This window comes from Caretta caretta, chromosome 1, assembly GCF_965140235.1.
Source record: "Caretta caretta isolate rCarCar2 chromosome 1, rCarCar1.hap1, whole genome shotgun sequence".
Taxonomy (NCBI): domain Eukaryota; kingdom Metazoa; phylum Chordata; order Testudines; family Cheloniidae; genus Caretta; species Caretta caretta.
In genome coordinates, this window is record NC_134206.1 from 277,635,138 (window position 1) to 277,654,474 (window position 19,337).

Here is a 19,337-nt window from a genome sequence, read left to right on the forward strand (position 1 = left end):
TGCACCACCCAGCTCAGCTCCTCCACATCCTCTTTCCCTTCTGTGTACTTTTTAGCTCCTCACTCCTGTGTTTCTACACACCTGGGTGCCCACCCTTCGTCTATCAGCATGTCAACCACAAAACACACACACATACACACACCCCTCCCACCCATTGCCTTATAGATCCCAACTCTCCATCCCGCCGGGCTGCAGTGGAAGCGCTGGGCCTGGGCCAAGGGCATGGTAAGAGCGGTAACTGCTTCACTTTCCCACAACCCTTGGGCAGACAGATGCCTCGCACGCGTGCGCTACGGGTGCAGTGGTGGTAGCAGAGGGGAAGAGGGTGGGAAAAGGCGCCTCTTGCCTTTGTGAGGCAGGGCAAGGAGCATACTGCGGATGCCACGGGCCGTTCCAGCGCAGGAGCCAGGGTGGGGCCAGCTGGGAGCTGCTGATGGTTCTTGAACACAAAGCTGAAGCAAAGCCTTAAACAAACAGGGCTAAAGACCACCAGGCAGCGGCACGCTTGTGGAATGGAGCCCTGGGCCCCGTCTCCACCCCTCCTCTCCCCACACCCATCACCCCCATCGCTGGCTGAGCAAGGATGCAACTGCGGGCGGGTGTCGCAGAGTTTCCTCTGCGTCAAGGGAGGTGCGGCTCCCCCTGCTCAGCCCTGCCCTCCCTCCTTCCACCGGCGCCGCCCCCCCCCCCCTTTTTTTTTTTTTTTTTTTTGTTGTGTCCGCCTTTAAGCCGCCGCTGCATAGAGGGCTGGGCACATGTGCGCCTGCATCTCGCTCTCCATCACGCACACAAGCCCTACGACAAACACGCTCATTCATTCACTCCAAGCACACAGGGCGAAGCCAGCCTCCGCCGCAGGGCCTCGCCCCAAAGAAAGGTAGGTAAGGGGGCCGCACCGCCGGACAAGGGGGCATGTCTGGGGCGCGGGGAGCGGGATGGAGAGGGATCAGCAGGATTCCCCCACAGGATGCTCTCGGCTTTAGTGCTCCCAAGCCATCTTGTGTGGGTCCTGCTCTGGCAGAGCGGGATGGAAGGAAACGCATGATCGGGAGGCACCGTTTGCCGGTGGTGGGGTTCGTGGGCACCGGAAAGCTCACGCTGGGGGTGGAAAGAGAGACCCGCCCGCTTATCTGTATGTGCTGGGAGGGGAAGTGGTTTCTCTCCGCCCGGTGTTTCCCCTCTGGTAGAAGCCAGGGGCATTGTCACTGAACATCGCCTGCTCGGAGGGAAGCGTGTTTGGGGAAACAACAGTATGGCCAGATGGAAAGAGCCGCCTTGTGCTTTGATTCGGTGGGGTTGGGTTTCTTTCTTCCTGTCTTTCTCTTTGGCGGGCAGTTCCTCTCCTGGTGTGGATCAAAAGCATTTCGTTCAGGTCCCGCGGGTTGTGTAAAACGCCTTCATTGCTTGTGTGTCTGCAGCGCAGGGAAGGGAGCATTTAATCTGGAGATCTGCCTTTCTGGCTGGAGCTATTTCGGTGGCTTCAAGGCTTATTAAGAGGAAACTGCCTGATCTTAATCGTTTAAGCTATTTGGGGGGTGCAAGAGGATGAATAGGGCCGGTTGCGCCTGTAGCGGTTCCCAAATCTGCATCTCTCTCTCTCTCTAACTGGAGGGCGGCGAACGGAGGAGAGGTTTAGGGAAATATCTTCAGAAGGCAGGATCTGCTCAGCTGAGGCTACTGGCATATTATTTTGGAGACGGGGGCGAGGGGCCTGGATCTAAGATCATTTTAGCGGTGGTGGGGAGGAAGAGGTCCGGATGCTGTCTCATTCTGTGTATTCAATAGTCATGGCCAGTGCTTGTTCCTCCTTCTCCCCCGCCTTCCGAATCCCAGTCTGGCTGGAGTAACTCTGGGGGAAGGGGGGGCAAGGCTGGTCTACCGTGATGTCAGCCATGTTTGGGTGGGTATGTTAATGAGGATTTCTCCCCAGCCTTGTTCGGTCTTGGGTCGTCCTCCCACTCCCCCCTTCCCCCCCGCATTTTAAGGCTCATCCCCTCTCTCCAGCACCCATGTACAAAATATATATCTCAGAGAGAGGGGAGATTCACGCCTGTAATTTTCATGCTGTGTTTGGACTCTGCGCTATCGGATTCCTTTGATAATCCTCCTCATTGCCTACATGCTCCTGTAATATTTTCCTTTGGGGCTTGCTAGGATGAGAATGAACAGCCAGACAGGCAGAGAGGTTCAGCATTTCTCTGCCATACTTTGTTTCGGTTGAGGAAGCACATAGGATTTTTAAAAGGTATCATCGCCTCCCTGCCCTTAGAGATGCAAAGGAATGTAGATTTCTATTGCAGAGAATTGAATGTTATTTGTTAAATTTTGCAGTCAAAGTTTTATATTACCGTGTGGATCAGCCATTTTAGACCATCTCGTATTTAGTATTGCTACATATCAATCACAGTGAGTGTAGTAGCATTGGTTTATAGGAAACCCTAACTATTTTCAAAACACAGTCTTCCTCTTAGGAGGCAATTATTATTTTTAATAGAGGATAAAAATGCTGGTTTCTCCCAATTTCTTTTTCCCTCAAAAATGCATAAATTAGCACTAGTGATTTCATAAGAGTCAGGTGTTACATCAGCCGTTATGCATGTGCACACAGATATGTTCTCCAGACAACTTTCTCCCTTTGATAAAAATGACACAATTTCACCCAAATCCTTCTGTGTTGCAACTTACTTCCCAGACAACCATTTGTATTGATCTTTTCTGCATTAAAAAGAAAATTTAGTTAACTAAATGTTAGAAAACCCAAATCAGGATTTCTCCATTTTGGACTCCATTATTGAAGGATTGAATTTATGCATTGGCGCTATTAAGAAAATAGCTCCTTACACACACACAACTCCCTAGGAGCTCAATATTACACTCCAAATACAAGGGGAGGGGAGCCTTCCTGTTGATTTAGGTCTTAGAATCCAAAATTGGGTCCACTCATAGAAGTTCAGATGTGCCACCAACAGTGGAATTAAGAAGTTGCTGATGCAATTCCAAGTTACTTTTTCAGAATACAGCTGATTCATAGATTCCAAGATGCCAAAAGGGACAATTGGGACCATCCAGTCTGACCTACTGTATAACATAGATCATAGAACTTCCCCAAAATAATTCCTTTTAGAAAAATAACCAGTATTGATTTAAAAATTGTTGGTGATGAAGAATCCACCACAACCCTTGGTAAGTTGTTCAAATGGTTAATTACTCTGATTGTTAAAAAACGTATGCCTTATTTCCTGTCTGAATTTTTGTTCTCAGTATTTTAAATTATTTTAAAATGTTAGTATCCTTTAATATTAAAGGAAAATATTTTCCTTCATGTTCCTTCCTATCAGGCTTCTCTTTGTCATCCTCTTCTTTTGGTAATTATCTCATGACATAAGTATCAGTAGCAATTTTTCAGGCAAGCGATTTGGCAACTACATAGTTTCCTGAAGGTGCTGTCATGTTGTTAAATTATTTTTGGTTAGTTACGGAGACTATTTTGTCCACACTTACTACATTTTTCATTTTAATCCCCTCTAACGCAAAAGAATATCTGAACTTTTCACCAATTAAATATTAAGTTCTATAAAATCTACTATGAAGTTACTTACAGTTGAGTGAATTAAGATGGCTGACAAAACTGCTTTACTTAATGCAAGCTTTTAGCACTTTTGGTCCTTATATGCAGAGTTGGTAACAATCCTTATATTTACATGGCCTAGTAGCTTCTGTTATAAAAGATTCTCATGAGCTTTTTTTAGAAACGCTAACACATCCACTGTTTGCAGCAGGTCTTTGAAGTTTTGCACAGAGAAGCACCCAGGCTAGAGAAGTACATTTTTCTTTTGTCCTCTGAAATTTCATACAGATTTAACTCCTTTTCCCTTTTTCACTTGTATTCCTCAGGGAAAATTTAGCAAACTGCCATAATAATAACTGAATACCAACGTTCTAAAGACCTGGGCCCACACCACCAAACAGCAGCAGAACACACTGTACTTGGTATGCACATCTCAGGTGAGTACCCTAAACACTGGGCTAAAAGTTAGGAGGGAAGTCATCTTGTGTGGAACTGCACACCTACAGGATCGGGCCCCCCAGGTGAGTAAGACGGAGGAGACCGTTAGTGCATCACACTGGGGCTTAAGAATCTGGATGTCTAGAATAAGGCAGCAGTGCACATGCTCAAAGGCAGGGATATAGGTGTTTAGGGAAGTTGTGCTGGAAAAACATAGGTGATGAGTGAGGTTAGATTGCAGCTGAAAAAGGGGTTTGGGAATAGTAGTGGTACCTAAATCTGGGATTTAGGTGCCTAAAGTGGCAGTTAGGAAGCTAGATCCCTTTATGAATCTGGCCCTTTGTAATATTTAAAATATCTTTATGTAACCCTTCTGCCCGTCAGAGTTGGCAGCAACAAGGGCCGGGTTCAATATCTAGGGGATCCATTCCAATAACACAATGCAAACCGGCTCGAGCCCCCACGCAGTGACCTGGGACAAATATATATCACCCCCACTGGGCGCCTCCAAGAGGCAATACTTCCCCTCTCGCAAGCACATAGTCTGAGTGTAGCAAAAAGCCTTTTAATAACAGAGAGAAACAATGTGGCATTATGTTGGGGAAACACCACCAACAGGATTCATAACACAACCCAAGAGCAAAAAACCCACCCCAAGCAAATTGGGGCATGCCCCTTTCCCTTTGGTTCTTGAGTCCAGCAACCCCAAATCACCCAAAGTCCCAAAAGTCCAATGACCCAAAAGTCTCTGTCCCTGGTCAGGGCAGCCCCAGAGTTCGAAAGTTTACCTGTGGAGCTTTACCTCCCAACCTGGGTGGAGATGGGGCGGGGGTAAGAGGCACCTTACATGATCTGAAGCTGACCAACCCACAGCCCCATAGGCCTCCGCTCTGCTCTGCCAGCCGCCCCACAAACTCCTTCGCTCAGCTCCGCGGCCCACAAGCAGCTCCCGCCATCCCACAAACTGCTCCACCAGCCAGTCCACAAACTGCTCCGCGTCCCACCAGCAGCTCCCGCCGTCCTACGAACTGCTCCACCAGCCTGTCCACAAGACACTCCAGCCGTCCCGCAAACTGCTCCACAATATATCTTCAGGCTCCCCCACTACTTAACACAATGCTCAGTGATTTCAGCTCTTAGTCAGTTCAGCTCTTTGGTGAATTCAGCTTGTAGTAGGGGAGCCTCAGTGCTGGTGCACTATTAGCCCAAAGTGAGCTCAGCAGCCTGTAACTAGACTCCTAATGGAATCAAAATTAGCTCTGATATTCCACAGTGGAGAGAGGAGGAAGTGCAATTAGTATGTAAGGCCCTCACTAAGGGGCCCATGCCACCAAGTATTAATACTTGTCCCCAGCCTCTCTCCCTTCACAGAGTTTTAAAACCCATGACCCTTGCCTAGCGAGTGCTACTTAGTTGATGGTGAGTCCCTCCATCATAACAAAAGGCCAAGTACAGTTCCAAGCACAGTTCCCATAATCAGCATAACAACAATTTATTCTTCCTGCCCCAATAACAGAGACACTGGGGATCCCACAGCAGCCAAAGTGACCATTTGGGTAGCTATGGCCTCATTCTAGGCGGAGTGGGTATGCCTATGCAAATGAGATCGGCCCCTGAAGTTCTTTTCCACAACTTGCCACACCTCACCACCAGATGTCAGGGTGGAGCTCATCCTGACACTGCTTACATTTATATCCTCTGCCACCTTAAGTAAGGCTTAAGGAGTAAGGGTTTTTGATAAACTCTTGATCATAATGTAATGGCAAATACATGATTAGGGCAGAAAAAGGAAAAACTCTGTGAATTTGCTTACCTTTGTGCCTTGTGTTGGCCTGGTGGATGTTTTCACTATTGCTTATCCATTGCCTCCTCCCAGTTATACTGGAGTTATGGGGACTTAAGCAGGGGTGCTGGAACAATTTGTATAGTGGGGGTGCTGAAAGTCACTGAACTGAACTGTAAACCCAGTATATGATGGAAACCACTTCAAGCCAGGGGGGTGCAGCAGCAACCCTAGTTCCAGCATCTATGAATTTCAGGTAGTAAACAATTGGCCCTGACTGACATACCCATAGAAAATAATCACAAAGCAAGTGAAGTCTTCACTGCATCTAAAGTGGAAATATCTGCAACTACCCCCATGTAAAACCGTAAAAGATTGTGTCCAGAAAAAATGGACATGGTGCAGGACTCATTCAGTAACTCTGCGTTGTGGGTCACTGATGGGGTCTATCAGGTCTTCTCTCCCTCCTGCTGTGGCATCAGAGCCCTAACATTCTCCGCCAAAGGAAAATCCACTCAGACTGGGTAACCAACAAGACAGGTCTCCAGCGGCCTGAAAGGTCCAGAAGGAAATACCAATCAGGAACAAGCAGATCAGTTAAGAAGGCTAGCCTGCTTTTGCTCAAGGGCAGAGCTAGGTGAGATTGGGACAGAGGAGGAGCTCATCAGGGCAAACCGGGAAACCAGGCCAAGGCCTTGCCCTAAGCACTGCAACTAAGCATTTGCATTTTGAAGGAATTTTCCCCCTCCTTGTTTAGAGGCGCAGACAGCCAAATCATGAGTTGCTGTTTTTGTTTAGAGCTTGATGCCAAGCTTACAGCCCCAAATAGGTGGCCAACTTTGCAGACTAAGGTGTGGATTAACTGCAGTACCACATGCAGCCCTGCCTGCCACACCTTGGACCCAGAAGTGGGACTGACGTTTTTAGTAAAGGGGAACCATGGAGCAGATCATACAACTCCTAGCTCAGCAGCAGCAGGTCCAGGCAGAGGCCCAGCAGCCCAGACTCGGCGAGCCACCCAATAGCAGCAAGCAAGCAATAATGGCAGTAACAGTTTTAGGAGGCAACACTGGAATGGATCACCAGCTGCTCCCACTCTGAAGTGACTCAGCCAGCCCCAGTATTGTCCTTTCCAAATTGGGACCTGCTGCTAACCCTGAGACATATCTTGCTATGTTTGAGTGCATAGGCACAGCCACACAATGGGAGAAGGACACATGAGCCACACGACTAGCCCCTTTTCTGGCTGGGGAAGCCCAGGTGGCCTACGTGGCCTTAGATGATGAAGCTGCAAAGGATTCTGATACCCTGAAAGCTACTGTTCTCGACCAACAAGGGGCATCGCCTGAGACGATTCTAGACAGAACATTTCCCACTGGGGGGCACAACCCCAGGCTGTGGCTTAGTGGTTAAAGGATTGAGCTGCCCACCAGCTCCAGCTGGCATCCCGCCCTCCAGCCAAGATTCTGGAGGTGTTGGTGCTCAAACATTCTGCCAACTGTCATCCAAACCTGAGTATGCTGATACAATCTCAGCATGGTGACAGTTCAACTCACAGAGGACTTTATGGCAGCAGGTTGGTCCAGCCAGAGTGAATGGCCCTTGTCTGGTGAAGCCTGGCCCCAACCTCCTGAGGAGTCAACTTGAGGTACTAGAAAGGGCCCAGGGGGTTCCCAGAGAAGTCCCCAAATGAGGGGTACCCTCCAAATGAAACCCAGAAGGCACCCCTTAAATGGTGGCAGTCAATGAAAGACACTAAACCTTGCATTACTTGGTGGTATCTGGAGTTAGAACGCTATGCCTTTTGTGTACACCAGCCAGATTCACAACATCAGAATGCAGATTTCTTTTCCTGGGAGGGTGGCATTATTGCAGAGGAGGGAGATTGGGTCAATAGGCCCATTCTGCAGGGTGGAGGTGTGTGATGGGGTCTATTAGGCCTTCTCTGCCCCCTGCTGGAGGCATCAGTGCCCAAAACTCCTAGCCCAAGGAAAATCTTCTAAGAACAAGCGATCAACAAGCCAGTCCTCCAAGGGCCAGGAGAAAATATTGACTGCTCAGGAACCAGCAGGCCAGTTAAGAACTTTGCAGATTAAGGTGGGGAGAGGTCCTGAAGGGGGCACTACAGAGCATCTTTGCATGTCACAGTGACAAGTGCTGAGAAGTCTATAGAATCTGATGAGAAGATTAGAGGCACAAGAGATAAAATTAGGATCTGTTCAGGCCACAATTGAGCTGATTATTAGAGACAACCTACAAATGCAGAACAAAAATGACACTCAAGAATTCCAAAATAAAATAATCTTAGATATTCCCCAGATGTGCGATTGGAGATCCCCAAATATAAGCCCCAGCTGTGCCACTGATTTGCAAGGAGAAAGTTGTCATTGAGTTAATGAACCAACTGTCAACAAATATTTACTGAAGTCTGACGATTCTGTGAAGAATAGTTTCTACCCCTAGCTAATCCATATTGTTTGTCCAAAAATTCAGAAAGAATCCTCCAATAGACCTGAGTGTCGGGATGAGAGAACAGGAGGGAGAAATGAAGGACTTATTTGGCCTGTATTTGAGATTGTGAAAGAAGTCCCTGTTCTAAGAGAGATCCCAGGAAGAGCATTTATTAGGAACTGAGGGCTATATTCACTTTTAAAATAAGAAAGCATAACTTCATTGAAGTCAGAAGATATGCACCTACTTTCATGATTGGTAAATTTGGTCCTGAGTCTTTAAATTATTTTCCCAGGATCAAAACATTTAATTGGGGTCGGGGCATTTCAGGGGGAGACACTCATTGTTTCTCATGCCTCCAAACCAAAGGTCCATTTCTGAGCCTATAAGCAAGATTGTAATGTCACATTTTCTATGTTATATTCCTGCACATCTCAGGTAGAATCACAAGGGAACACACAGAACTGGGTCCCTCTTTATATGGATGCGTTCACATCTTTCCTAAGGGAAAGATCAAGTCAGATGCAGCTTGAGTCCTCGTCTGTTTCTACCACACTGGTTGATAATTTTTTGGAGTCGAGCCTTAGCGACAATATGGATGAAACTGAAAACACCATGTTTTCCTAACAGATTTAAAGTTCTTAATGTACACTTATATAACCGTTTTATAATGGGAAACTTGTATTAACTTTTTGGTATGTATAACTACATTAATTAACTAGGGCAAAATGCTATAACATGCAGCTCCTACTGAGGAGCAGTGTAATGGCCACTCCTATACTTTTCCATCTTGTTGGGTGCAGAAGGGTAACAATAGGCTTCACTTGGTGGGAAGAAGACAGTACAAGGAATATGCTGCTGCATTGCAGCACTAGTTCATGTCTATTAAACAGAGTATGGTAACATAGTGTAGCTCTTCCTCTCAGCTGCCTGCAAATAGGTCTTCACCAACCTTAGCCATTCTTCACACTCACAGTCTGCCTCCAAAACTTGGATCAATCCTACTACCTTTCCCCACCCATTCCTATTTCCCAGTCAGAACTGATGTCCTTCAGATCTTCCCCCAGGTCCTATCAGCAGCACTGGTCTACTTCTTCTCAGCTCAGCAAGGCTCTCTGCTCCTGCTCTTTTTCTTTTCCTGTCCCAGCATCAGCTTCCACTGTCCTGCTCTATATTTGAATCGACTCCTGCAAGGTTCCTGTAAGGTGCTGAGCATCCTCATCTTAGTTTTGCAGCTTTTTGCACATAAATCTCAGGGATGGGTAAGCATCATCATCATTTTACAGACGGGAAAACTGAAGCATGGAGATGTGACTTGATCAAGGTCAGAAAGCCACCCAGTGGCAGAATGAGGATAGAATCTTGACGACTTGTCTGGTATCTTATCTCCTGAACTACACGATCCTTCATGGGAGTCAATGGGACATTTTGTGAATGGGAGAAGAAGGCACTTAACACCTTGCAGACTGGACTTTAAACTGTTCTGGCACTTTCTCACAAAGTTAGGTGAATATGGCATGAACTCCATAAATCCTTTCACACCATGCATTCCACCTTTTCCTAACTCTTCAAAGTTATGAATAGAGCTACTCCTGAAAGGAATATTGAGCTCTGAGAACATGAATCTCTTACTTCTGTTAGTGAGTAATCTTGAATTTAAAAGGAAATTAATTCCATTTTTCTTTTTTCTTTTTTGAATGTGTAGGAATAGTGTATTATATTATAATTAAGTGAGACTTTTCAAACTAACGAGAAATTCTGCTCTATTTGGTGTTTGTTGCTAGTCTTTTATAAAGCTTTAAAATGTGATGTCTTCATTTTGTCTTTGTTTCCTTTATGTAAATGTCCAAATGAGGGCTGAAACCAAATAAATAGAATGTATCAATTAGTGTATTGAGACTCTTTCTCATTCTTTTTGATGAATGCTTTTAATTTTGATTAAATACAAAATAAACTATAAAAATAAAATAAAAAAGAAATAAAATACATTACAATACACCTTCCATTAAAGGTGTGTTGGGATCTATATATTTTCAGATGATAGTATGTTCCCTTTTGAAAGCTATGAATCTAAAAACAATTATGTTTTACTTTATGTCAAAATAGATCTTTTCTATGGCTCTTTGCTGTTGAGTTACATCAATCAGTGTAATAATATTCTACTGTACTTTATAAACTAAAATTGCCTTACATATATATTTGCATATAGACTGATGCTGTGATTACAGCTATAGGATTTCTGGGTCAGCTATGTTTATTTTACTTTCAAATTTGTATGCAAGTCTACATAAGTTTTGTGCATGTTTTTCCCTATTGTGAAAATCTCCAGCACCATCACTTTTTAATTATTTATTCATACTACATAATTGACAGTGCTTGGAAAACAGTGCATATCCAGAAAGTTGCACTCATATATTAATATATACATCTTAGCGGATAAGCCTGAAAAGGATTGTTGAGCCAGATTCAAGTTTAAATGCTAATAAAAGGATTTAAGTATTGATGATGGTCTCTGGTATGGTGGAAGACAGTGCAAAACTGCTACAACTCTTAATGAAAGAGCAGGAATGGGCGGCAGTGAACCCCCCCTAAGTGGGCAGGACCAGCAGAAAAAAGCTGTCTAGCCAGGCTGCTTAGAGAATGTATCTATTCAGATTCTCCCACTGGTGAAGTTCCTGTGGAGTCTGATTGGAAATTTGAACTCCTCTCCGCCTCCTGACAAACTCCATCTGCCTCACATCATCATTAAGTATCCGTAGTCATCCACGGACTGTTGTGCCGGCAAGAGTGACCACGCTTGATGGTGTCACACCATGTATCGTGTAGTGAAGTTCCCAGATCTGGCTTAGTCCTGTGAATCCATGTATCTCTGGGATGGCCCTTTGGGCGGTGCCAGTTAGGGTTAGGGCATGCTTCCCTTCATGGTTCAATGGAAAGTTTGAGAGCCTGGGATGTTTTTGTCTCTCCTGCTGACATGGCCAAAAAGCATACAACACCACTTTTTAATATAAAGAACTATTGAAGGAAGGTCAAATCTTGGCGAGATTATGACATTTAGCACAGAGTCAAACTGCTTTATGCTGAGGATTTGGCGCTGACAGTGCATATGTAATGCCTCTAGCTGCTCCAAGTCTGCCTGTGAGAGGGTCCAGGTTTCTTATCCACATAGCAATAGAGGTCATAGGTCCCAACTTCCCCTCTACCCAGGGGTGCTCGAACCCCCCTCCACCCCAGGCCCTGCCCCAACTCCACCCCTTCCCTCAAGCCCCTGCCCCGACTCCACCCCTTCCCCCAAGCCCTTGTCCTCTTCCCGCCCCTGCTCCACCACTTCCCCACCTCTTTCCACCCCCTCCCCCAAGGACGCCCCATCCCTGCTCCTCTCCCTCCCGAAGCCGATCTGCATGCCATGAAACAGCTGTTCGCGGAGGGCAGGAGGTGCTGGGAGGGAGCAAGAGGAGTGATCAATGGGGCCGCCCAGCAGGGGAGAGGCTCTGGGGGCCACGGGGGGAGAGGGGGAGCTTGGCTGCAGGTGGGTGCTGAGCACAATTTAATTTTTCTGTGTGGGTGCTCCAGCCATGGAGCATCCATGGAGTTGGTGCCTATGATACAGGTAGTAAACAGATTTGATAGGCCCTGGATTTTGTCTCAGTGCAAAGATGTTTTTGGGTCCGTAAGCGAGACTTGTACCCCAAAAGCAATGTAGTTTGGTGAAGGATTTAAAATGGTTATAGGGAAATGTTTGGTCTATTATAGTATCTTGTGTTGGAATGTCATTAGCTCCTAACTACATTTGTAATGGTATTATTATTGGGGAACTGTTTTTTTTTTCCTTAATGCTAGGTAACATATAAGTGACATGGTCTAAATTTACCTATCAGTCAGTACTATATGACTTTATCAGCCTTCTTAGAAGGTAACCAGGAATGGGCCTAATGTGGCTAAACAGCAGATTATCTGGCAGTAATGCCAAACTCAGGAGTTCACTACTTGGAAGGTAAACCAGAAATAAGCCTATGAGATTTATTTCCAACATATAATGCAAACACAGTCCATTTCTAGATTAGGCACTTGTGACAGGTTCGCCCTGGGGGGCCACCTGGAACTGGGATATCACTGAGCCCTCTGACTCACCAGCCTGGTCTCTCTCTCTCACAGTGTTGCTGTGACAAGTTGCAAAGGCCTGTAACCTTGCACTTTCACCAGCATTCACACAGATAGGGACACACCCAGCTGCAGTCACAGCAGGCTCTTTAACCACCAGCCTCCCATCCTAGGTCCCCAGAGCAGTACCTTCCTGCCCTGGTCAAATCTGGCCAGTATATGGGTTTAACACCTGGTCCCTCAATGTGAAGAGGAGCATGCACACTTGTGGTAACCAAGCTGAGATTTTCCCCCAGACACTTTAGTCAATCGCATACTGGTTTGGATTAAAACATAAAATAAATTCATTAACTACAAAAGATAGATTTTAAGTGATTATAAGATCAAAGCATATTACAGAGCAAATAAACAAAAACACAACCTAAGCTTAATATACTAAAGAAATTGGATATGAGTAGTAAATTCTCTCCCTAAATGTTGATTCAAGCAGGCTGCAGAGATTCTTAAGGGGCTAGCTGCACTTGCTTGCAGCTTAAAAGCCCCAGGTGTTACTTTCACAGGCCAAAAATTGCTTTTAGCCTAAGTCCAGCACTTCCTCCCAGTTCAGTCCTTGTTCCTCAGGTGTTTCCAAGAGTCTCTTTGAGGTGGGGAGTCAGTGAAGACCCTCAATGATTTCACTTCCCTCCCTTAAATAGCTTTTGCATATGGCGGGAACCCTTTGTCTCCACACTTCCTTCCTTTGCCAGTCAGTGGAAAATCATTGGTATTCCAAGATGGAGTCCAGTACCAGGTGACCTGGTCTCCTGTCCCTGTAGGGTCCTGGCAGCCATGAGTCAGAGGCTGTTTACAATGTCCTCAGGAAAGCTCCAAGGTGGGAGATAAGCTTTTCCTAAGGCCTATTGTTCTTCCTAATGGTTCATTAACTTCCCAGCCAGCCATCTAGACTGAGTGCATTCTGCCTAGTGGGCATTCCCCATGTGTAAACACATTTGTAATAGATACATAGACAATATTCCTAACTTCAGATACAAAAAAGGCACATGCATACAAATAGTATAAACATAGTAGTAAATCATAACCTTTCCAAAGATATCTCACATGACCCTATCTTGCATAAAATACATCATAGTTATGCTATAATCATATCATAAATATATCACTGTCAAGAATATGGGGTGCAGAGTCACAGCATTACAGTACCATCCCAAGGAAACTTAAAGGAAAATACCCTAGGGTTGGGATGGGCAATACCATGTTCCCTGTTTGTCCATCAGGAGCCATGTTTTGTATTTTGCCATATCACTACCTCTTCATCAGTAACCAACCCACTCCAAGTAAACAGAAGGCCTGCGTTACACAGGAGGTCAGATTAGATGATCACAATGTTCCCTTCTGGCCTTAGAATCTAGTAAAAGTCATGTTAGAGTGCTTAGTAGTTTTGGCTACATCCATGACTCCAGGTAATAAAGCCCAACATTTAGTACAACACAGAGGTTCTTTGTATTCAGCCTTATGAAAAATCACTGGTTTAAAGTACTCTTTGTTTTATTTTATTATTTTAGGGACAAGGTCTGTCTTCTATTCCAGCGGTTCTCAAACTTTAGCAAACCAAAGACCCCCACATTTTGATTTAAAACAGACAGAACAGAATGGAAATGGCTCATACAAAATGTGAAGGGGTGATAGGATTTCATTACAAATGCCTATTGTCTCAGATAAGTAAAGAGAAAAGACACCCCACCTTTTTTGTTGTGGCATGTTATTGCTGGTTGTCATATGCCTTTTGCTTTATGGACGTGCTATAATACATATCGCATTATGCTGAAACTTTCACTGTTTTTGTTGGGAACCTAACTGCTTGGTGAAAGAACATCTAATTTGACACAGGGTCCAGGACATGATTTACCATAATATTTGCCCTATTGTGACAGGTAACATTCTTGACATATGTTCTCTCCTAAATGACCCATTCTGGAATAAATCACATAAATCATTGGGGTAATCTGATTTTTCTTTAGAAAATTAGTTATGTCGCATATAATGCTCTGTCCGTTTGCTTAAGTGGACAATAAGGTGCTGAAGAAATGAGGCAGCAATTCAGGTTGTTTTATAAAGGGAAGAAATAATGCATAGTTTACAATGAGATACATGGGGTGAACGTGAAATTATATAAGGGCAAAAGTGGCCGGCAATTTGATCATATTGAGCTTGGATTGAACATAGCATATATGAAAAAAGCATTCCCATTACTATATGTATAAGAGCTGAAAAGCAAGAAATAATAATAATAAAAATAAAAAAGAAGTAGCAGAAGATAGGACATGTCATAATTCCTGTATGCCCCAACAGTGCATAGAAATACTTCAGAAATGAACATTTATGAATCTTCCTCTTCAAATTTGTTCCTTAAGATTAAAAGTATTTGAGAGATTAATTTAAATTATAGGCTAATTTATATGGAGCCAAGATAGTGAGGCTAGGAATTATTTTGCTTTCATTACAAGATAACAGTTAAACATGTGGTCATGATCCAATTTTAGAAGATATTGATTTAGATTAGATATTAGGCAAAAATTTCCCCAAAGGCTTAGGGGGTAAAGAGAATCTGATCTGGGAATCTGTAGAAGTTACAAGCATCTGAGAATTCACAACAATTTGAATATGACATGTTGGTCATTCAGTGAAGTAGTGAAATGGACTAGATGGACCGATTATACTTAGCACTGGTTTTTTTTATGTTTTAATTTCCCTTCCATTCAGTTACCAGAGGTTTTTGAAAATAATTCTATTCTAGTTTTTTAGTCTTTGGGAAAGATTGCTTGTTCCATCATTCACATTTCTTGCTAGAAGAAATTACTCTTATAGGTTACATTTTAAAATTGACAGTGTCAAGGTTCCTCCCCCACTCTGAACTCTAGGGTACAGATGTGGGGACCTGCATGAAAAACCTCCTAAGCTTATCTTTACCAGCTTAGGTCAAAACTTCCCCAAGGTACAAAATATTCCACCCTTTGTCCTTCTATTGGCCGCTACCACCACCAAACTAATACTGGTTACTGGGGAAGAGCTGTTTGGACGCGTCTTTCCCCCCAAAATACTTCCCAAAACCTTGCACCCCACTTCCTGGACAAGGTTTGGTAAAAAGCCTCACCAATTTGCCTAGGTGACTACAGACCCAGACCCTTGGATCTTAAGAACAATGAACAATCCTCCCAACACTTGCACCCCCCTTTCCTGGAAAATGTTGGATAAAAAGCCTCACCAATTTGCATAGGTGACCACAGACCCAAACCCTTGGATCTGAGAACAATGAAAAAGCATTCAGTTTTCTTACAAGAAGACTTTTAATAAAAATAGAAGTAAATAGAAATAAAGAAATCCCCCCTGTAAAATCAGGATGGTAGATATCTTACAGGGTAATTAGATTCAAAAACATAGAGAATCCCTCTAGGCAAAACCTTAAGTTACAAAAAAGATACACAGACAGAAATAGTTATTCTATTCAGCACAATTCTTTTCTCAGCCATTTAAAGAAATCATAATCTAACACATACCTAGCTAGATTACTTACTAAAAGTTCTAAGACTCCATTCCTGGTCTATCCCTGGCAGAAACCAACATATAGACAGACACACAGACCCTTTGTTTCTCTCCCTCCTCTCAGCTTTTGAAAGTATCTTGTCTCCTCATTGGTCATTTTGGTCAGGTGCCAGCGAGGTTACCTTCAGCTTCTTAACCCTTTGCAGGTGAGAGGAGCTTTCCCCTGGCCAGGAGGGATTTCAAAGGGGTTTACCCTTCCCTTTATATTTATGACAGACAGGTTTCAGAGTAACAGCTGTGTTAGTCTGTATTCGCAAAAAGAAAAGGAGTACTTGTGGCACCTTAGAGACTAACCAATTTATTTGAGCATAAGCTTTCGTGAACTACAGCTCACTTCATCGGATGCATACTGTGGAAAGTACAGAAGATCTTGAAAGTCTTGTTTAAGAAGTCTGTTTCATTCTCTGGAAGCTTAAAATATAGTTCAAGGGTATACTACTGAAAAATCAGTGGAAACACCTATGTCTCTAAGGATTACGGTTGTGACTTCAATGGAACGACTCATGTATTTAAAATATTATTATTTATATGCTGAGAGCGCCTAAAGATTCCAGTCAGGGTTGGGACCGCATTGTGCTAGGCACTGTACACACAATAGAATAGAACAGCATTTCTCAAACTGGGGTCGGTGGATACCTAAGGGTCTGTGAGGGTACTCCAGGGGCCCCATGGGCCCCGCTGATCAACTCCTCCCCCTTCCTCCTAAGCACCTTCTGCATGCTGGAAAACAGCAGTTCAGCAGTGTGCAGAAGGTGCTGGGAGGGAGGAGAAGGAGTGGGGACAGAACGTGCTTGGAGGAGGGAGTGGAATAATTTTCGGGTGCTGCCGGCCCCATTGATCAACTCTTCCCCCTACCTCCCATTGCCTCCTGCTTTGCTGAACAGCTGTTCCCCAGCATGCAGGAGGCACTGGGAGGGAGGGGGAGGAGGGGGGACGAGGTGCGCTTGTGGGAGGGGATGGAAAGGGGTGCGGAAGAGGAGGGGGAGAGGTGGATCAGGGATGGGAAGAAGTGGGGTGGGGGTGGGGCCTTGGGGAAGGGGTGGGGTGGAGTGGGGGGCAGGGCCTGGGGCTGAGCAGGATGCTTGGGAGTCTGTGACATTTTTTAAAATCAAAATGGGGGTCTTCGGGTTGCTAAAGTTTGAGAACCGCTGGAATAGAAGACACACCCTCTCCCTAAAAGGCAAGGTAAACATACAGAGATAAACAACAAAAAGTATGAAACTATTTCTCGTCACTTTTTCCTTTATATAACGCCCCCACTCTCCCACCAATCTCTGCTGTGTTCCGCTGCTAGACTTTTCGGAACTGGTGCCTTTGTAGGCCCCATTTCTAGTTCAACACATGCCAGAATGCCCCCTAACTGATGCACATGTACAGTACGCTGCACAAACAGTATTAAAGTGTGGAAAACATTCTACTCAGCGGTCACCCCATGTACAGCTTTTGTCACCCATTTGCAGATTATTCTGCCAAAGTAGAAATTAAAGGGGTAATGTGGATTGTGCATGGGAGCCAATTTCAGGCCTGGAGGCATACATGCACCAATGGTATCTTCAAGACCCTGCTTCAGAATGCTCCTCTGGGGCATGTGACCCAGAAGGCCTGCGGAGCAACCTTGCTGCCACTTTTAGGGAAGCCAAAATAGGAGTGGAAAACTTTTGTTTTGTGCATGGGAGTCTGGTCAGGATGTGAATCTTGGAATATAGAGTAATGTAGTCATTAATGCTAATTTAAAAGGGCTTTCTGAGGCCAATTTATAGTCTACAGTATCCTCTAGAGACTTGAAAACAGATACTCTTGATTTTCCCTTTTTCTACTTAACAAGTGTTTATTTTATGTTTTTCTATCAAGGCAAGCATACAAATAGGTTTTGTTTATTTCTCTTCCAATGCATGGGCTTTATTACATAATCTATGATAAAAATAGATATGTGCACATCATTGGCAATGCTGCTTTGTACCATGGTAACAAACAGATCTGTACGACCCATTCTTGTTTTACCTCTTTAAGAGTCAACATCCGTTTCAGAGCAGTAGGTTCATCTCAGGTAGCAAAGTAGGCAGTGCACACATTGACCTAGCTTCACTGAGAAACTGCATTTTCTAAAGCTGCTGAAGTGAGCTCTGGATTTCTATTGCTGCATTTATTTCCCTTGGCCCACCCTTTTGCATTCACAAACCTATATGCATTGTCAGTTAGAGTGAATGGTGTTGTGTGTTGCCTTTATACTAACATGGCAAGTACAGTTATAAGTGTATTGCGTCTAATATTATTTAGTTGTTATTTGGAAAAAAAACTTTCTTTGTCTACATGGGAACTTGTTCTTAAAAAAAAAAGATCCAATTGTCCAGTCAGGATGACCATATTAGAGGAAGGGAATCTGTGTAAGTAACAATCACAAACAGGCATGACTCATGGAAGATGTGGTGGAGATATGTGCTAATGTGCTCATCCCTCCTCTCCTGAAGCATTCAGGAGCCCTCCTACATTTTGGATTCCATGGATGAAGAGGGATGGCAAATTTCTGATGGGCAGGAGGTGAGACACCTGGGTCATACCACTTTCCATGGCATTATCTCCCTCTAATCTTGCAGGCTTTCCCCACTCAAGATGATAGCACTTACAATGACAGTGAATCCAGCTCTGTTTCTGCAAACACTCCCCTTGATTAGCTGCAGGATGAGGACTGGGGCAAAATAACTCCCTTCATGGCTGTCATCTGGCATTAAGACCTGGAAAATAGCCTTGCTGACCTCTGTACAGATAATCTGCCCCTCTATAATTAGTTTGAAATTCTTAAAACCACCCTGCAGATCTCAAACTGTCCAGGGGTTTGGCAGAGCACTACCACTACTGTGTAGCCCTACCACTAGAGGCCAGATGCTGCTACAGAAACTTAGAAGTCTAAAGGCTAGAGGAGTTTTCATGCATCATATAAAACATCAATTGGGACTTCAAGATTAGGCGTTTGGGGTACATTTACTTACTTCAGAGGGCCTGCACTAAGCTCTCCACATCACTTAAGCCTGAATTGTAAGACCTCTGTCAGGGGTTTAAACTGTCCAGATGGCTTCATACCAGTCCTCTGCAGTAGACTGAACTTCGCCCTCTGAGAGGATGAAAAATTCCTTCCAAAGCACTTCCCCAGAAATCGGATAGCCACTCAGATATATCTACAATACTTTATGAGCAGTTGCAAGCAAGCCCAAGTGTCTTTTAAAATGACTTATTGTGTTAAAAGAAAGCATAATTATATACACTTTTTATGTCTGTGCTAATATATATATATATATATATATATATATATATATATGTTCAAAAGGGAAGGGTTTTTAAAAACACAGGTTGTCAGACATTTCAGCCTATGTTCAGATATCCTCTTTTTCCACAATAATT

The 19,337-nt window shown here is 44.2% G+C and overlaps 1 protein-coding gene across 3 annotated transcripts in view; it reads left to right on the forward strand.

The window, feature by feature from the left end:
* The first annotated feature begins 707 nt into the window (after window positions 1-707).
* SLC6A15 (solute carrier family 6 member 15) overlaps window positions 708-19,337 on the forward strand; it is a 52,918-nt gene continuing 34,288 nt past the window's right edge. Inside the window, exons 1-2 of one of the 3 annotated variants that reach the window (XM_048835656.2) lie at window positions 708-877; window positions 3,895-4,005. The gene's annotated coding sequence lies outside the window, so the exon portion shown is untranslated. Of the gene's footprint in view, window positions 878-1,274; window positions 1,291-3,894; window positions 4,006-19,337 lie in introns of those variants that run through there. The other 2 variants (XM_075124310.1, XM_048835657.2) reach the window with 2 other exon arrangements.